An 18,146-nucleotide genomic window follows, 5' to 3' on the forward strand; every position below is an offset into this window, starting at 1 on the left:
CGTGCAGCGGGCCTTCTCAAACTCTGCTCTGGTCTAGTGACTGGGAGGAGCAGCAATCCAGGAAGGGAGACCTACCCCCTTTCGGGTTGAGAGTACATATTACCTGTTTAAATCAGTCCCGAATGCCTCAGAATGAGGCCCCAGCTTCTGAGTGTGGCCCATGAGACCCTGCTTCCCTTCTCTACCTGCAATTCTTTTCAGTTCTTCCTCTGCCAGCTTCAAAACAACAGCTGTGCACACCTAACTGTGGGTCCCCTTTTATTATTTTCTGGTCTTCGGGCATCGACACACAATTCCTCAGCGTGAATGCCCTCAGACTCTGCCTCCCCTTCCCTTCCTCCCTCCTTGGTTGGACACACGGACTCAGCTTAGATTTAACTCGTACCCCCTGCCCTGACTGGTTAGATACCCTCCTCTGTTGGGAGAAACAGGAGCACTCAGGAATCCTTTTTTAAAAGGTGTTGAAGAGATGAGCTTGGTAGCAAGCCAAAGGGTACTATATGCTAAAGGAAGCCGGTGTTAAGGGACCAATAGGAATATCAGCAATAATAGCTAACACTTGTACAGCACTTCCTGGGGACCACGTACTACTCTAGGCCGTCTGTGTGTAGATTACACCACCATGGGAACGCAGAATGGTACAACGACTTTGGAAGACAGTTTGGCAATTTCTTACAAAGCTAAACTTACATGATCCAGCAGTCATGCTCCTTGGTATTTACGCAAATGAGTTAAAAACTATGTCCACACATGGGGCGCCTGGGTGGCTCTTCGTTTCGGCTCAGGTCGTGATCTTAGGGTCGTGGGATTGAGCCCTGCATCGGGCTCTGGGCTCAGTGTGGAATCTGCTTAAGAGTCTCTCTTTCCCTCTTCCTCTGCACCTCCCCACTCACACTCTCTAAATTAATTAATTAGATCTTTAAAAAAAGACGTCCACACAAAAACTTGTATGAGCATGTTATAGCAGCTTTAGTCATAATCACCACAACTTGAAAGCCAACAAGTTTTGAACCAAATGAATGGATAACTAAATTGTGGTCCGTCCAGAAATATTAGCACTAAAAAGAGATGAGCTATCAAACCACAAAAAGACATGGCAGAACCTTACACGTACATTACTAAGTGGAAGGAACCAGTCTGTAAAGGCTACATACTGTACGATTCCAGCTCTATGACATTCTGGAAAAGGCAAAACCAGAGGCAGTAAAAAGATCAATGGTTTCCAGGGGTTAGTGGGGCCGGGGGAGGGATGAATTGGTGGAGCACAGGGGGTTTGTAGGGCAGTGGAAATACTATAATGATGGATACATGTCATTCCACATTTGTCTAAATTTCTAGAAAGTACAGCACCAAGAGTGAACCCTAATGCAAACTGTGGACTTTGGGTGATAATAATGTGTGAATGTAGTCTTGTCAGTTACAACAGAAATAACGTTCTGGTGGGGGATGTTGATGATGGGGGGCGGGAGGTATATAGGAAATCTCTATACCATCTCAATTTTGCTGTGATCCTAAAGCTGGTCTAAAAAAATAAAGCTTATTTTATTTTATTTTATTTTATTTATTTTATTTTAAGATTTATTTATTTATTTGATAAAGAGAGCACAAGCATGGAGAGCAGTAAGGGAGAGGGAGAAACAGGCTCCCTGCTGAGCAAGGAGCCCCACAGAGGGCTCGATCCCAGGACCTTGGGATCCTGACCTGAACCAAAGGCAGACGCTTAACTGACTGAGCCACCCAGGTGCCCCTAAAGCTTACTTTTTAAAAATGTACAACATCAAGAGTGAAAACTAATGTAAACTGTGAACTTTATTTAATAGTAACATATCAAAATTAGTTCAACTGGAATAAATTTCAGTGGTAACCAATTTTCCACACTATGTCCTTTTTTTTTTTTAAGATTTGTTTATTTAATGCACGAGCAGGGGGAGGGGCAGTGGGAGAGGCAGAGAGAAAATCCCAAGCAGACTCCACGCTGAGCATGGAGTCTTTTTTTTTTTTTTTTTTTTTTTTTAAAGATTTTATTTATTTATTCGACAGAGATAGAGACAGCCAGCGAGAGGGAACACAAGCAGGGGGAGTGGGAGAGGAAGAAGCAGGCTCATAGCAGAAGAGCCTGATGTGGGGCTCGATCCCAGATCGCCGGGATCACGCCCTGAGCTGAAGGCAGACGCTTAACCACTATGCCACCCAGGCGCCCCTGAGCATGGAGTCTTACACAGAGCTCAGTCTCACAACCCTGAGATCAGGACCTGAGCCAAAACCAAGAGTCGGATGCTTACCTGACTGTGTCACCCAGACGCCCCTTTTTTTAATGTCTTTTTTTTAACCATTTATTTATTTTAAAGAAAGAGAGAGAAAGAAATGGTCCACACTAAGGCAAGATGTTAATAATAGGGGAAACTGGAAATTATGGAGATCTTTTTTTTTTTTTTAAGTAATCTCTATACCCAACATGGGACTTGAACTTACAACCCCGAGATCAAGAGTTGCATGCTCTACCAACTGAGCCAGCCAGGTGCCCCTGGAAACTATGGAGATCTTAAGGGGAGAGGAGATATATGAGAACTCTTGGTACTATCTGCTCAATTTTCTATAAAGCTGAAACTGCTCTAAATAAACTCTGTTCACTTAAAAACCATATGTCCAGAGACATGACCCTCACCACACACTGTGCTGTATCTCCTGTCATCGCCCTATGTTATAGTTGGAATGAGGCACAGAGAGGGTTAATAATCTACCCCAGGTCACACAGTTCTGCAGAGCTGGTGTTATTTGCAGTCAGGCTAGCGGACCCTGGTGTTTGTGCCCTTAACCACTGCACTCTTCCGTCTGCTGCAAACACAGCATTAGAGATGGGGTGGGAGTTGGCCACCCATAGGTGATACGTGAAACCGTGGAGGGGACAGGAACCCTAGGTGACTATTTCCACGTGCGCTCAGTCATCTGTAACAAACAGTGTTGGAGTTTGTTTTTTTAGAAAGTCTTATCTCACCTCTGTTAGTCCGGGTTCTCCAGAGAAACAGAACCAGTCAGATGTGCACATGAATAGAAAGAGATTTGCTGTGATCTGGATCGTGTCCCCCAAATTCATGAGGAAGCCCTGACCCCCAATGTGACTATGTTTGGAGGTAGACCTGTAAGGGCGTAAGTAAGGTTAAATGAGGTCATAAACGGGGGGCCTGGATCTAATGGGGTTAGTGTCCATGTAAGACTAGATACCGGAGAGTTCCATCTCTCTCTTTCTCAGCAAGTTCCGCCCCGCCCCGTCTCTCTGCCTTGTGAGCACACGGCCAGAAGGTGTCCGTCCATAAGCCAGGAAGAGAACCCTCACCAGAAAGTGAGTTTTCTGGTACCTTGATTTTGGACTTCCTAGTCACCAGAACTGTGAGAAAATAAATCTCTGTTGTTTAGCCCCCCAGCTTCTGGAATTTTGTTATGGCCCAACTGACTTTAAGGAATTGGGTTCAGGTGATTGTATAGCCTGGCAAATTCAAAATTGGCAGGCTGGAGACACAGGAAGAGTCAGTGCTGCAGTGCAGGCTCCCAGGTTGTCTGCTGGCAGACCCCCTCCTGCTCAGGGAAGGTCAGCCTTCGGTTCTCTTCAGGCCTTCAGCCTATTAGACAAGGCCCACCTACATTAGGAAGGGCAATCTGCTTCACACAAAGGCTACTGATTTAGGTAAATATCATCCAAAAACACCCTCACAGAAACATCCAGAATAACGTTTGACCTGGCATATCTGGACACTGTGGCTGAGCCGAGCTGACGCCTAAAATGAACCATCACATCGCCAAAATAGACTAGAAATGTGTGGGCACCAGATCACAACTCACTGGACACCTTTGGCGTGGACATACTGACAAATTCAGTCTTTGTCCCAGGGCTCGGCAAGGGGGGTCTGTTTTCTCTTCTGTGCCGGGATGAAGCTGGCCACACGGAGTATAAACTCCAAACATCTAAAATGTAGCATTTCTCCCCCTTCTGTTTGGGTAAAATAAGCAGGCAGTATGTGCTGGGGCTTGGCCCACGTTGGGTCCGTTTTATCAAGGGTTTGTTAGAAGGGGTCTAAGGCAGGGGCTCTCACCCTCAGCATCTCTAACGTTTGGGATCAAATAATCCTGTTTGGGAGGCCAGCTTGTGACCATAGGGTGTAAGCAGTAACAGGGGCCTCTATCCATCACCGGCCCCATCCAACACTGAGGACTGGGGCCGGGCTCGTTCCTGAGCGACACCTGGGGCTCAGGCCTCGGTCTAGCCTTTCCTGTAGTAGTCTCCTTGTGACAGACAGTCCAGTGTTCTTGGTTTCTGCTCTTTCTCTTAGTATTTCACCATGACTGAGCACCATAGTAGTTGTATGTCGGTTATACCTCAATTTTATTTTATTTGTTTATTTTAACTGTGTTAAGATTTCTTTTTTTTTTGAAGTTTTTATTTTTATTATTTTTTTAGTAATCTCTACACCCAACGTGGGGCTCGAACTCACGACCCTGAGATCAAGAGTCACATACTCTTCCCACTGAGCCAGCCAGGGGCCCCGGTTATACCTCAATTTTAGAAAAAGAAATAAAAAAAGGAAAATACTCCCACAGAAGAACAAAACAAACAAACAAACAAACAAAAAACGAGGATGAGAAGGGATGGCCACAGACTCGCTGAGGGCAAGTCCCTCCAGCCTCCAGCTGGGGGTCCAGGGCCAGGGGTGACCCTTCAGAGCATCTGCTCCTTTTCCCGGCCCTGTCCTCCCCACTTGCCTTGGGCACAAGTGCCAGGCTCTGAAGCCCCTACCACTGGTGGATGTCTGTGCCCTGATGTGGGGACAGAGACCCCCAGGGCCAGCTGAGGGCGGGACTGTCTCTACGTATTGGAGGTACAGACCCTGTAGTCTACAAGACTGATTAAGTTATGACGCTCCATTGACTAGTATTTAATCCTGACCTGCTACTGTAAACTATTCTGTATTTATATGACTTCAGAGACTTTTACGTAAAAAAGAACACCCTTCCTCCAGGGTCTAACACCCAGTTCCAGCTTCAAAGGGTGGGGCAGATTTTTGTATTTATTTATCTGTTCTGTAGGCCTACATGTCCAGAATCCTGTTTAAGGTTTTAGAATGCTTTCAATAGTTTCGGAAATAAAAGTAATTCCCGTAGGGGCGCCTGGCCAGCTCCGTTGGAAGAGCATGCGACTCTTGGTCTCAGGGTTGTGAGTTCAAGTGCCACATTGGGTGTGGAGATGACTTAAATAAACAAAACTTGAAAAAGATAGTAATCCCCATAAAAAAAGAAACTCCCCTGCTCTCTACCCCCTGGGGTTCTGACAAGACAGAAATGTGTCCAGATATCGCCAGGTGCCCCTTGGGGGACAAAATGGTCCCCCATTGAGAAGCACTGATTTAAGCTGGCTTCTGACCTTCCTTTTTCCTTCACCTGTTCATGGAGGGCCATAGCAGGAATACCGGTTACCCCAGCCCTGGGGTTTGGATGGATACACACATGTGTGGCCAGACGACCCTACAGCAAGGCGAGGGTGTGACAGAACCAACTGCCTGTCCCACCTGGCCCCTCTCCATCCACCTCCTCCTTGCCTCGCCTGTACATTCTCTTCCCGTCTTTCACTAACCTCATCCTGCAGTGCAAATTAGGCCTGGGAGTGGCATCTGTGAGACTGTGGCAGAACAGGTTGCCCAACCCTGAACTGGAGAAAGAAGAGCCTGTCCCTGCCCAAGCCGGTGTTCCCAGAACGCCACCTGCACGCGCGCTCGCAGGCGGACCTTGGGAAAGGAACAGGGGCGGGGCCTCCGTGGCTGATTCTCCCAGGAGAAGAGTTTCGCTGTCTTGGGTTTATCTGGCGGTTACTTCTCCCTGGGGCTGCTCACTGGTTCGTCTAATGACTCGATTAACCCAAGACACAGTTCTGTGAAGGCAGAAGCTGCCTCTTAACAGGTGAAGGTGATGACCACCCCACGCCCATGGGGATGGCTGCTCTCCAGGAAACAGGAGGGAGCAATGCTGGCGAGCATGTGGAGAAACCAGAGCCCTCTTGCACCGTTGGTGGGAAACAGCAGGGCCGTTCCTCTGACAATTAGAACTCGAGTTACCATATGACCCAGCAATCCCACTTTTGGGTACAGACCCAAACAAAACACGGAAAGCAGGTCCTCAGATGTTTGTACATCCAGGGTCCAAGCACAACTGGCCATAATAGCCAAGTCATGGAAACAACGCCCATGCCCCTCGACAGATGATAACAAAATATGGGCAATATCACTGCGACTTAAAAAGGAAGGACGTTCTCGCAGCTGCTACAATGTAGCTGAGCCTTGAGGACGTTATGTTAGTGCAAGAAGCCAGACACAGAAGAACAAATACTGTATGCTTCCTCTTCCACAAGATTCCCTGGAAGAACCAAATTGACAGAGACAGGCAGTGGGATGGTGGGAGCCAGGAGCTGCGGGAGGGGAACAAGGATCCAGGGTTTAATGGGGACAGTTTCAGTTTTGCAAGACAGAAGGAGTTCTAGGGGCACCTGGGCGGCTGGCCTGGTCCGTGGAGTGCCTTCAGCTCAGGTCATGATCCCAGGGTCCTGGGATGGAGCCCTACATCGGGCTCCCTGCTTGGCGGGGAGCCTGCTTCTCCCTCTCCCTCTACCCCTCCCCGTACTTGTGCTCTCCCTCTCTCCCTCTCTCTTTCTCTTACTCTCTTTCTCTCAAATAAACAAATTTTTAAAAAAGACCTCAAGAGTTCTGGCGACAGGTGGCGGTGATGGTTGCACAACCGTGTGGATGTGCATTAATGCCATTGAACTGGACACTTAAAAATGGTTAAGATGGTCAGTTTTATGGTCTGCATATATTACCTCAATTTAAAAAAAGGGTCCTCATAAGCAGTAATAAATCCAGGCCGTCCAGCTAACCTCTGCCAAACCAGCCCGGGTCCTCTCGGCCAACCGCAGCTACTGGCCGGGCGACAGCAAGAGTCTCCAGATGAGAAGCCTCAGCGCTGTTGCCCCTGGGAAAACCTGAAGGCCGTTTCATCTGACCAAAATCACAACAGCAGTGTGGATGGAGGGGGCGTGCAGGTCCCCGTCACGACGCACTCGTCACTGGCTCTTCTGAGATCAGTGGCGCGACAGGGCAGGACGGCATTATGAAAGCGCCAGGTGGGCCCTGAGTCAGCACGTACATGCGGTAACTACCGCCGAGAGGCCTCGCTTGGCAGGACCGAGAGGAAGAGAAGCTGCTCTTTCAGTAGCTCCATGGCCGGCTTTCCTTTTAACGATCAGCTGCCGACCCTTTGCTGTGGTATTACCAACTGGCCAAAGTTGCCTGCCGTGCTCTACCAGACACCTCCAGATGCCTGGCTTTTGATTTTTTTTCCTTCATATTTACAATTCCCCCAAAAAATAAAGTAGCAGAGGCCATGGATTACGTTTCTAATCCAAGGTGAAGATAGCATTTCTTCCTTCTGAAATCAGCCTCTAGAATCTTAAGCCAGAAAGAATGGACCAGCAGCTGCATTGATCCTTACCGTGCCCCACAAGGCCCCTGCCCTCACCTCTGCAAGTCCCCACTCACTGGCTCACTCCAGCCACACTGGCCTCCTCACTATTCTGCCAGCCTGCCACAGGGCCTTTGCTCCTGCTGTCTTTCTGTCTTTCCCCATCCCTCAGCTCCCTCGTACTTTTGCTCCAATCTCAGCCTCGCTCATGACAGCGTTTAGTATTACAGCCACTCCCTCAGCACCAGCTCTCCCAACTCCCTTTCCACTTCTCTGTTTTTCCTATGCCCCTCGTGCACCTCTTCCACTAGCATTAGAGCTCCGTGGCAATGTGGGGTCTTCTTTTTATGCATCAGAGTATCCCGCATGTCAGTAATAGTGTATAGTATGTGCTCAGTAAACAGTAGTCGGATCAATGAATTCACCTGAGCCGCCAAAATGACACTTTGGTTTAGAATTTGAAAGCTATGGTGGGTGAGGATTGCCAGACTGAGTGATTTTTAATTATTTCTACGTTAGTATACTATATTTAAAAAAACAGTAACAAATTTGTGTGTCATTCAGCAGCAGCTCCATCCCTCCAGGGGCTCAGGCCAAACATCTCAAGAGCATCCTTACCTTCGTACTTCTCTCACCCCCACATCCAGTCCCTCTGGAAATTTCTAATGGTTCTGTTCTGTGATATTGTGATTCATAAGAAGAACCATATGTTTGGTTTTGTCCATTCCTGACACAGAGCTCCTAAGACCCTTGGAATGTTGTAAGTGGTAAGAGTGATAAAGGTGTGTTGATATTCATAACAAGCACCTTTCAGCCACACCTGAGTTTATATTAATGAGGGAACTTTTGGAAAGCGCAGAAGGGCGGGGGCTGGTTGTCCAGCAAACCAGGTCTGTGATCGGAGGACTGGAACTTTTGATCCCTCCCCCACCCCCACCCCCACCCCAGCCCCAGGGAGGGGAGAGGGGCTTGAAGATTGCGTCAATCACCAGTGGCCAGTGATTTAATCAAACACGCCTCCGTCATGAAGCCTCCATAGAAACACAAAAGGATTGGGTTCAGAGAGCTTCCAGGTTGGTGAACCAGATGCATCCGAGTGCGAGCCCCAGACAGAGCAGGGACAGAAGCTCCTGTGCCGGGGATCTTACCCCATGTGTCTCTTCATCTGGCTGTTGATTTGTATCCTTTGATATCCGTTGTAGAAAACTGGTGATCTGGTAATGAAACTGATTGTCTGAGTTCTGTAGTCTGCTCCAGCAAACTGTTGGAGCCTGAGGAGAGGGGGTGGGACCCTATGATTTATAGCCCGTCCATCAGACGCATAGGGGACAGCCTGCGCTTGTGACCGGGAGCAAAGGGGCAGGGAGGCCATCTTGTGGGACAGAGCCCCGAACCTGTGGGATCTGATGGCATCTGCAGGGGAAGTGTGGGGGACAATTTGCATCTCGTTCTCCGAAAACTGTGGTTGTACGTTCTGACCTGCCCTTGGTCTCTGCCACCGCCAAGGGACAAACACCAAGGCTTGCTTTTGTGTCCCTTCTCTCAGAGTCGTCCCAGGGCTAGGGCAACTTCCTGGGCAGCATCTGTCAAAAGCAGTAAAGACATCGGCTCCCCACAGCCATCTGGGGCCAGGGATGGCAGAAGGGGCAAGCAACAGACAGACCAAAAATCCTAACGAAAGGACAGGAGGATGGAATCAAGATGGGACACTAGAGAAAACAAACAAACACACACACACAAAAGAAAGTGGTCACAGCGGACTTAAGGAACAACAGAGATATAAGACATACAGAAAAAAATAGTCCTAACCATCTCTCAGCAAATGTTTCTCCAACCTTAACCATGGCCAGACGCTGGAGATTTAACTAAATCCAGAAGTTTCGATTGTCCCCAGGGAGGCATTATCTTCCGAGCACATCGATGTGTGACATTACGTAGATTATTGCCGACCAGGGAAGCGCACCCAAGATTCAGAGTTTTTACTGGGGTTTCATTAGGCAGGAGTGATTGATGGAACCGTTGGCCATATGGATCCATCTTCAGCCCCCACCCCCTCTGGAGGCTGGGCTGATATCACGTGGCTCAGCTCCTGCCCGCTGATGACATGGTTGGCCTTTCTGGTGTGGTCAGCCCCCACCCTGAGTCATCTCCTAGCATAAACAACCCAGGGCCCCCCCCTGAGTCATCAAGTCAGCATAAGCCACCCAGCGCGGTCTGAGGTTCCCACCGTGAGTAGCCACCAAGCTCCTATCGGGAAACCCCAAAGGCTTAGAGGTTACCCCCCAGGAGCCAAGACAGAGGCCAGATCTCTCTTTGGGTAATTCTTCACTATGCAGTGTTATACCTCAATTTAAAATTTATGAAAATAGTAACTCCACATCTAGGCCAATTGTAATAAAACCTAGACCTCAAAGAGAGAGAGAGAGAGAGAAATGACTTCAAGATCAGCCGGAATAAAAGCTACAACAATCATACTGACCGCTGGCGTCGCAAAGCAACAGTGAAAGTCAGAAGACAGGGAATCGCATCTTCAATGCACTGATTTAAAAAACACTAGGGGCGCCTGGGTAGCGCAGTCGTTAAAGCGTCTGCCTTCGGCTCAGGGCGTGATCCCGGCGTTCTGGGATCGAGCCCCACATCGGGCTCCTCTGCTATGAGCCTGCCTCTTCCTCTCCCACTCCCCCTGCTTGTGTTCCCTCTCTCGCTGGCTGTCTCTATCTCTGTCAAATAAATAAATAAATCTTTAAAAAATAATAATAAAAAAAAATAAAAAACACCAAAGTCAACTCTGCACTGAAACAGTTTGCAAAACACAGCAAAAGGAAGATATTTCAGGCAAATAAAAACTGGGAGTTGGCCACCAGCCGACCCGCCTCAAAAGTTCTACAGAATGTTCTTCAAGTAGAATAGAAGTGACCCCACAGGGAAGGGCTGAGAACCAAGAAGGCATGTTGAGTGAAAAAAGTGATAAATGTGGGTAAAACCAAATGAGTGCCGAATCTGAAATACTCATAATAACGCAACGTATTGGGAGGTTGAAAAATCAACAGTTTAGAACTCATTTTCCTAAAAAGTAGCATGGTGGCCAGAGTTCGGCCGATGTTTCTGGACCATCGAAAACAGCCCAGATCCTGATGTTCCTGGGTGGGGTGGGGTATGTGCTGTGAGAAGCATGAATGTAGCAACCCCTGTCCCATCTCCTTGTGGCAGCCCTCCGAGGGCAGAGAGGGACGAGAGGCTGGACCCCGCGGGGGAGCACCGTGGGAGCCCCAGTTCAGGCAAAGGCTGGGGCCAGCGGGACTGTGTCCAGAGAAGCAGCCTCTCCGCACCACTGGTCCTGTGAAAATGAAGACTGAGCTTGCGACATGCTGCGTGTCAGAAGTGGTTTCGCAGCTGGCCACGTGACCGGCCCCAGCCGCTGAGCTCGGGTTTCTGGGGCACCGGCCCGGCTCTGTTTGCCTCCTGAGCCCAGGGCAGGTGTGTGGCGCTCCCACACCCCGCTGACAGGGTGGGCAGGCAAGTGGGCCTGTTAGTCTTTCTTTTTTCCTTAGGAAGGAAGTCATGTTTCAGCACAGAAGACGGCTCAGAACTACCCTGAGCACCCCTGTCATCTCGGGACACCACACGGGCTGGCTGTCATGTCAGCCTGGATACTCCTCTCTAGCCTCAGAGTAATTGGTCAGTTAAAAATACTTTCTCAGCGATGCTAAGCGTTAGGGAAGTGCAGATCGAACCCGCAATGAGATGCCACTGCACACGCAGTAGGATGGCTATTTTATAAAAATAAAACAAAGAAAATCGCAAGCGTGGCGAGCACGTGGGGGACAGGGAGGCGGCTTGCGCTGCCACGGGAGCGGGAGCCGGTGCAGGCGCTCTGGAAGACAGCGGTAGCACCGCCCAACTGCCTTCCTTTTTGAGACGGAACAGTATTCGATTGTGTGTGTGCCTGGATCCCATTCTGTTGATCCACTCGTTCATCGATAGACACCGAGGTTGGCCGTTGTGAATCATGCTGCTGTGAACGCGGGTGTACACGTATCTGTTCAGGGCCCTGCTTTCAATTCTTTTGGGCGTCTACACGGAAGTGGAGCTGCTGGGGGCGCTCAGGGGTGCAGTCGGGTGGGTGTCGACTCTTGGTTTCTGCTCACGTTGTGATCTCGGGTCGTGAGATCCAGCCCCGGGTCAGGCTCCCCACTCAGCGGGGACGCTGCTTGAGATTCTCCCTCTCTCTCTCCCCCTCCCAGTCATGCTCTGTCTCTCTCTCTCTCAAATAAATAAATAAATCTTAAAAAAAAAAAACAAGTGGAGTTGTTGGATTACGTGGTAATTCCGGGTTTCATTTCTCGAAGATCCTCCATACGGTTTTCCATGGTGGCAGCACCGTTCTTCATTCCCAGAGCAATGCGCCCGGCTTGCAACGAATCTACCTCCTCACCAACCCTACTGTTTTCTCTGCTGTGGTCGCCATTTTTACACTAGCCGTCCGGCTGGCCGGAAGGTGATCCCTGATTGTGTCAACCTGATCATTTTGAAAGCATTTTAATCCTGTAGCAGATTTTTTAAAAAGATTTATTTATTTATTTGAGAGAGAGAGAGCAGGAGGAGGGGCAGAGAGAGAATCTCAAGCAGACTCCATGCTGAGCGCGGAGCCCTCCTTGGGGCTCGATCTCACAACCCTGAGATCATGACCCCAGTGAAAATCAAGAGTCAGACGCTCAAGTGACTGAGCCACCCAGGTGCCCCAAACGGCAGGGTGAGGTTTATGGGATTATTTCAAAAGCCGACACCCGACAGCTAACTGTTTTCAGGAGAACCAGGGAGACTTTTCAGAGCACCGCAGTATCAGCAAAGCCACAGCTCGGCAAACAGGCTGAGATAAACCAGAGCTGCAGACGTTACATGTGCCTCAGCAAAGACCAGCGCAGCCCTTGCAGGGACGATGAGAACTTTCCACAGACAGCCGCCCCGAGAGTGAAGTTCGAATCAACCTAGAGAGCGCACTGCTCACGCTGTAACTGGTCGGGGCGGAGCCGGACTCAAGAAATGGAAGACCGTAGAAGTTCCAGCATGACTAGCAAGCGGAGGAACTAGGTTCTCAGAGAAGATACACACACACGCACCGTTTTTGAGTCAAAGGATTATGAGAATTTCAAATGTTTTCTCACTTATTTGCTGTGAAGGGTTAAAGGCAACTACAGCGTTTAAGGGCACAGTTCACCCAAGACTGCCCTCATTTCTGGTATCAGTTACAAGTTCAGGTTTCCTCAGGACCACGGTCAGGTTTGATAATTCACTGGAAGGACTCACAGAACTGACTGGAAGCTCTGACACCCACAGTTACAGTTTATTACAGGGTTACAGACTGAGATCAGCCGAGGGAGAGGCACACAGGGTGGTGTCCCAGAGAAACGCCACACGTGCCGCTTCCACTATCCCCTCCCCATGGAGACGGGACAGCTTTACTCTCCCAGCATCGATGTGTGATGCAACACAGAGAGTATCGCCGGACGGGGAAGCTCACCCAAGCGCAGGGTCCGAGTGTGTATGGGGCACTATTGTGCGGGCACAGCAGACCGATTGGTGGCCTGCCCACAGGGTTGATCTCAGTCTCCAGATGCATTGATCCCAAGTGACCCAAAGCCCCCACCTCAGACCACATGGTGGGTCTTCCTGGCCCCCACTGGACTCTCCAGTGTGACCCAAGGCCTCCCGGCAAACGAAGACCCTCCTATCCGACATGACTTCTCTGAGATTACCTCCCAGAAGTGGGGGACAAAGGCCACACCTCTTTTTGGACAAGGGGAAACTACTACACAGTCTCCCGGTCCATTTCCTCCAGGAAATGGTAAAGGGCAGGAGGGCGGGAGCTAGACCCATCTCTGTCTCCCAGGGCCAGGCATTTTGTTGAATGCAAAGAGTGGGGACTACTGAAAATAGGAAATTCTTCCAGATTGAAGTATTTGGGTCATCGTCAAGGGAGAGGGTGTGAGTGGGGCTCCGCCCTCCGGGCTGCCCCCTGAGCTCTTGTTCGGAGAGAAGGCTCTTCCTCTCGACATGACCGTCACAGCGCTGGAATGAATGTTGAAGCCCCCAGAATCCATACGTTGAAACCCTAATCCCCAATGTGATGGTATTAAGAGGTGGGGCCTTTGTGCCGCGATTAGGTCGTGATGGTGGAAGCTTCGTGCATGGCCATTAGTGCCCTTATATAAGAGACCCAAGAGACCTCTCCTGCCTTCTTACTGCTAAGTGGTAGTACAGCGAGATGTCGACCGTCCACAGGCCGAGGAGAGAGATCTCACCAGAACCTGACCTTCCTGCCACGTCACTCATGGACTTCCCAGCCTCCTGAACTGTAAGAAATCAATTTCCGTTGATAAGCCGTCCAGCCTGTGGCATTTTGGAGTGGAATAAGACAGTACTCAGCTCTACCCACCATGCCCTGCCTCTCCTGAGCTCTCAGGGTCGCTTCTCAACTGTAGCCCCACAAAATGCTCCCTAAAAAAAAAGTGTTTTCTGTTCTCTACGAGCAGAAAGGGCCCCAAGGACAGAGGCAGGGCTCCTCACAGGGTCATCTCCCCCGGCCAAGTGGCTTTGGGCAAATCACAACCTCTCTGGGCCTCAATTCCAGTGGCTGGACTAGAATCACCTTTCTCAGGCCGTGGGGCCCGTATCACTGGTGGCACAGGAGACACTCAGAAGGTGTCAGCGCTGTGAGGGGTTTGCGTCCTTCGAGGTTTGTGCTGTGTCTCTCATCACCTGTCCCCCTGGCTGACATCCCCGTGTGATGAGGTCGTCACAGGGCCCAGGCTCAGCAGCTTCAGCAAGTAACAGTGTCCAGCTGAAGTGCGTGTCATCACCGATTTTTCCAAGTAATTTTTTAAAAATCATGGTTAAATATACATAAAATTTACCATCTTAATCAATTTTTAGTGTCCAATTGAGTGGCATTAAGTATACTCACATTGTGCAACCATCACCACCTTATGTCTCCAGAACTTTCCATCTTCTGAAACGGAAACTCTGTCCCAACTCCCCTTCCCCTCCCCCAGCCCCTGGTGCCCACCATCTACTTCCCATCTCTATGGATGTTCATAGAAGTGGAATCACACTGCATTTTTCCTTTTGTAACTGGCTTATTTCACTCAGCACAACGTCTTCAAGACCCATCCGTGTTGTGTCAGACTTTCCTTCCTTTTTAAGGCTGGATAATAGTCCACTGTATGGATGGACTACGTTTTGTTTATTCATTCATCCATGGACGGACACTAGGGTCGTTCCCACCTTTGGGCTACTGTGAATAATGCTGCTGTGAACATGGGTGTGCAATTATCCCTTGGAGACCTCCCTGGAAGTTCTTTTGGGGAAACACCCAGAAGTGGATTCTTGGACCATATGCGGATTCTATTTTGAATTCTAATAGCCGCCATATTGTTTCCCATAGTGGCCGTTATCATGTCTGTTTTTACTGTTCTCTTGTAATTAGAGCAAGTGGCGCTGGCTGCCATGTATGATAATGCTAGAAAATTTTCCTTGGGAAGCTTCATTGGATGAAACGGTGAACCCACTGAAGTAAAATGAAAAGTCTGCTAAAACAATCTGGGTGTTGAGGCCGCTCTGACTTTGCTGCAGGTGGATTTGTAGGCTGAATGTGAATTTTCAAGGTGGGCTTTTGTTTGTTCTTTGCTTTCAGTGTGTTTTCTTTTGCTAATGGTACAAACACTTCTGTTTTATCCTGCTGTTCATCTGGAGCAAACCTTCAACAAGGGGGTGGACTGGAAGATTTTCCCGCCGTTCTTTCTGGTGATCTTACATATTCCATCTTCACGATGTTTCCAGGAGGTATCTGCTGGTCTGTCATTAAAAACACAAACTAACACAGACTTTGTAGCAGTCACATATCCTAGGAACTGCTAGCATATTAATTTCTTCACACCCTTTTTGCCAGGATAATAGCTAGCAAGACTGCAGCTAATAGAACCAGTCCCAGCTGTCTCCATGGTAACACTGTACCGTATCAATGTCACCTTCATCCCGCCATGAACATGGTTCATAGGACCAGTCCCAGTCGTCTCCATGGTAACATTGTACCCTATCAACATCACCTTCATCCCTCCAAGGACATGGTTGCACAAAGATCAAGGTAGAGCCAGGAGGGGGAAAGATACTAGTATATTTTTTTTTTAAAGATTTTATTTATTTATTCGACAGAGATAGAGACAGCCAGCGAGAGAGGGAACACAAGCAGGGGGAGTGGGAGAGGAAGAAGCAGGCTCATAGCGGAGGAGCCTGATGTGGGGCTCGATCCCGTAACGCCGGGATCACGCCCTGAGCCGAAGGCAGACGCTTAACCGCTATGCCACCCAGGCGCCCCTGATACTAGTATATTTTTAATCTCTACTTAAACAATTTCCATCTCTGTAGATCAGGTTATTTAAAAACACAAAGGCTCGTAATGGGCTTTGACATTTTTAGAAGGCAGCATTTCAAAACAGAGTATCAAAGAGTAATGGCCTCAAATTGTACAGTGAAAAGCATTCTCCCAAGCACACGATGAAGCAGAACAGACTTCAAGTATGGTCTCAAGAGCAGAGACTGTTAAGAATCATACTCTGAAAAAAAGTTGCATTATGATGGAAAGAACTATGAACATAATCTATGGCCACCAGGGTCTCATGCCTGGGACCCACTAAGTACCAATCATTGCTCAATGAATGGGCAGGATTTCACATTTGTAGCAACTTAGGCTGTCATTTGAGGTCACCTCAAAGCTCTCTCTACAGAATATAAGGTGCAGGTTATAAATTCATTCATTAGCTACAAATAATGACTATCATAACTATTCAGCCTGCTATAACAGAATAAACCTGATGGCTTATAAACAACAGAAATTTCTCTCTAAGTTCTGGACTCTGAGAAATAGAAGATCAAGGCATCAGCAGATTTGATTCCTGGTGAGGGTTCATTTCCTTACTTACAAAAGTATTCTTATTGTGTCCTTGCATGGTGGAAAGAGGGCAAGAGAGAGCTCCCTGGTGTCACAGATCCCATTCATGAGGGCTTTCCCTTCATGATCTAATCACCTTCCAAAAGCCCTACCTCCTGATACCATCACAGTGGGGGTTAGGATCTCAACATATGAATTTTGAAGGGACACAAACATTCAGATCATAACACTGACTGTGTACTACATGCCAGGCACCAGACAGGTGGCAGTGAACAAGAGAGACAGATCCCTACTTCTTCGGACCTTCATCCAGTGGGGGAGATGGGCAGAGAAAACATCAGTGAGCAGAGGCTATAGAGTGATCTCAGACAGAGTAGTCAGGGAACACATTTTTAAAAAGGTGATGCTGAGCTTCCACCAGAGTGAAGAGGTGGAACTAGGCAGGTATATGGGGGGAGGGAGCTTTCAGGCAGAAGAAACAGCAAATGCAAAGGTCCTGAGGTATGACTGCACTTGGTGTGCTTGTGTTCAAGAAGAGCTCAGAACTGCATGAGTGAGTCAGGGGAGAAATAGACCATCCAAGGGGAGTTTTTAGGACACTTTGAATACTTTGGTGATTACTAGATAATCTGTGCTGCCCTCATAGGCAGCTGGAAAGCAGTTAGCAGGTTTTGAGGGCTTAAGAAAAGGCCATCTTGATTCCTTCCTCCAATGTGCTATATGCTGAAAAGTAGTTTTCTTAGATACTTTCAGAATGTGACGGAGAAAGTTTTTTGTTATATTTTTGTTGTTTTGTTTTGTTTTTAGGCTGAAACACATGGTCTCACTTAACTCGTCACCTAACAGAGTCTCTTGCCTCCTGGCCCTTGTATCCTCTTGTGTAACTAACTAACCCGGAAGCCCCAGGATGATGTGCTCCACAGAGGTGAACTATGTAGAAGCCATTGCCAGGACAAGGAGGACCAATGGTTAAGACCTTGGGTTGAACCAGACTGCTTGGGCCTGAATGCAGGTCCTGCCACTTTCCTGTAAGATGGGAACAAGGGAACAGCAAGAGTATCTGTATGAACAAAATGGAAATATTAATAAAGAGTTAGAAAACCTTGGGACAGCTTGGCTCAGTCAGTTAAGTGTCTGCCTTTGGCTTGGGTCATGGTCCCAGGGTCCTGAGATCGAGCCCCACATTGGGCTCCCTGCTCGGTGGGGAACCTACTTCTCTGTCTGCCTGTTTTTCCCTCTGCTTGTGCACTCTCTCTCTCTCTGTCAAATAAATAAATAAAATCTTTTTTTAAAAAAGTTAGAAAACCTAAAAAGAAACAAAAAAATTCTAAGGCAGATTTGAGCGGCTAGAAGAAAGAATCAGCACAAATGAAGATGGGGCAATAGTAATTATTGAGTCTGAGGAACAGAAAGAAAGAAGAATGAAGAAAAGTAAACAGAACTTTAGGGACTTGTGGGAAATCATCAAGAGGACCAACATACGCCTTGTGGGAGTCCCAGAAGGAAAAGAATGAGAGAAAGGGACAGAGATAATACCTGAAATAATGGTTGAAAACATCCCATATTTGAAGGAACAAACATGAAGTTCAATAAACTCCAACAGGATGAACTCAAAGAGACCCACAACAAGACGTATTATAACCAAACTTTTGAAAGCCAACCGCAGAATCTTGAAAGCAGCAAGACAGAGACAGAAGCA

General features: G+C 48.3%; 1 long non-coding RNA gene across 1 annotated transcript; it reads left to right on the top strand.

The window, feature by feature from the left end:
* The first annotated feature begins 15,027 nt into the window (after positions 1 to 15,027).
* LOC121102542 lies at positions 15,028 to 17,550 on the top strand. The gene is made up of 2 exons (XR_005834626.1): positions 15,028 to 15,164; positions 17,255 to 17,550. It is a non-coding gene; the product is annotated as an uncharacterized LOC121102542 (long non-coding RNA).
* Positions 17,551 to 18,146: the final 596 nt, after the last annotated feature.

The sequence above is a fragment of the Ursus maritimus genome, unplaced genomic scaffold (genome assembly GCF_017311325.1).
Source record: "Ursus maritimus isolate PB19 unplaced genomic scaffold, ASM1731132v1 scaffold_14, whole genome shotgun sequence".
Taxonomy (NCBI): Eukaryota; Metazoa; Chordata; class Mammalia; order Carnivora; family Ursidae; genus Ursus; species Ursus maritimus.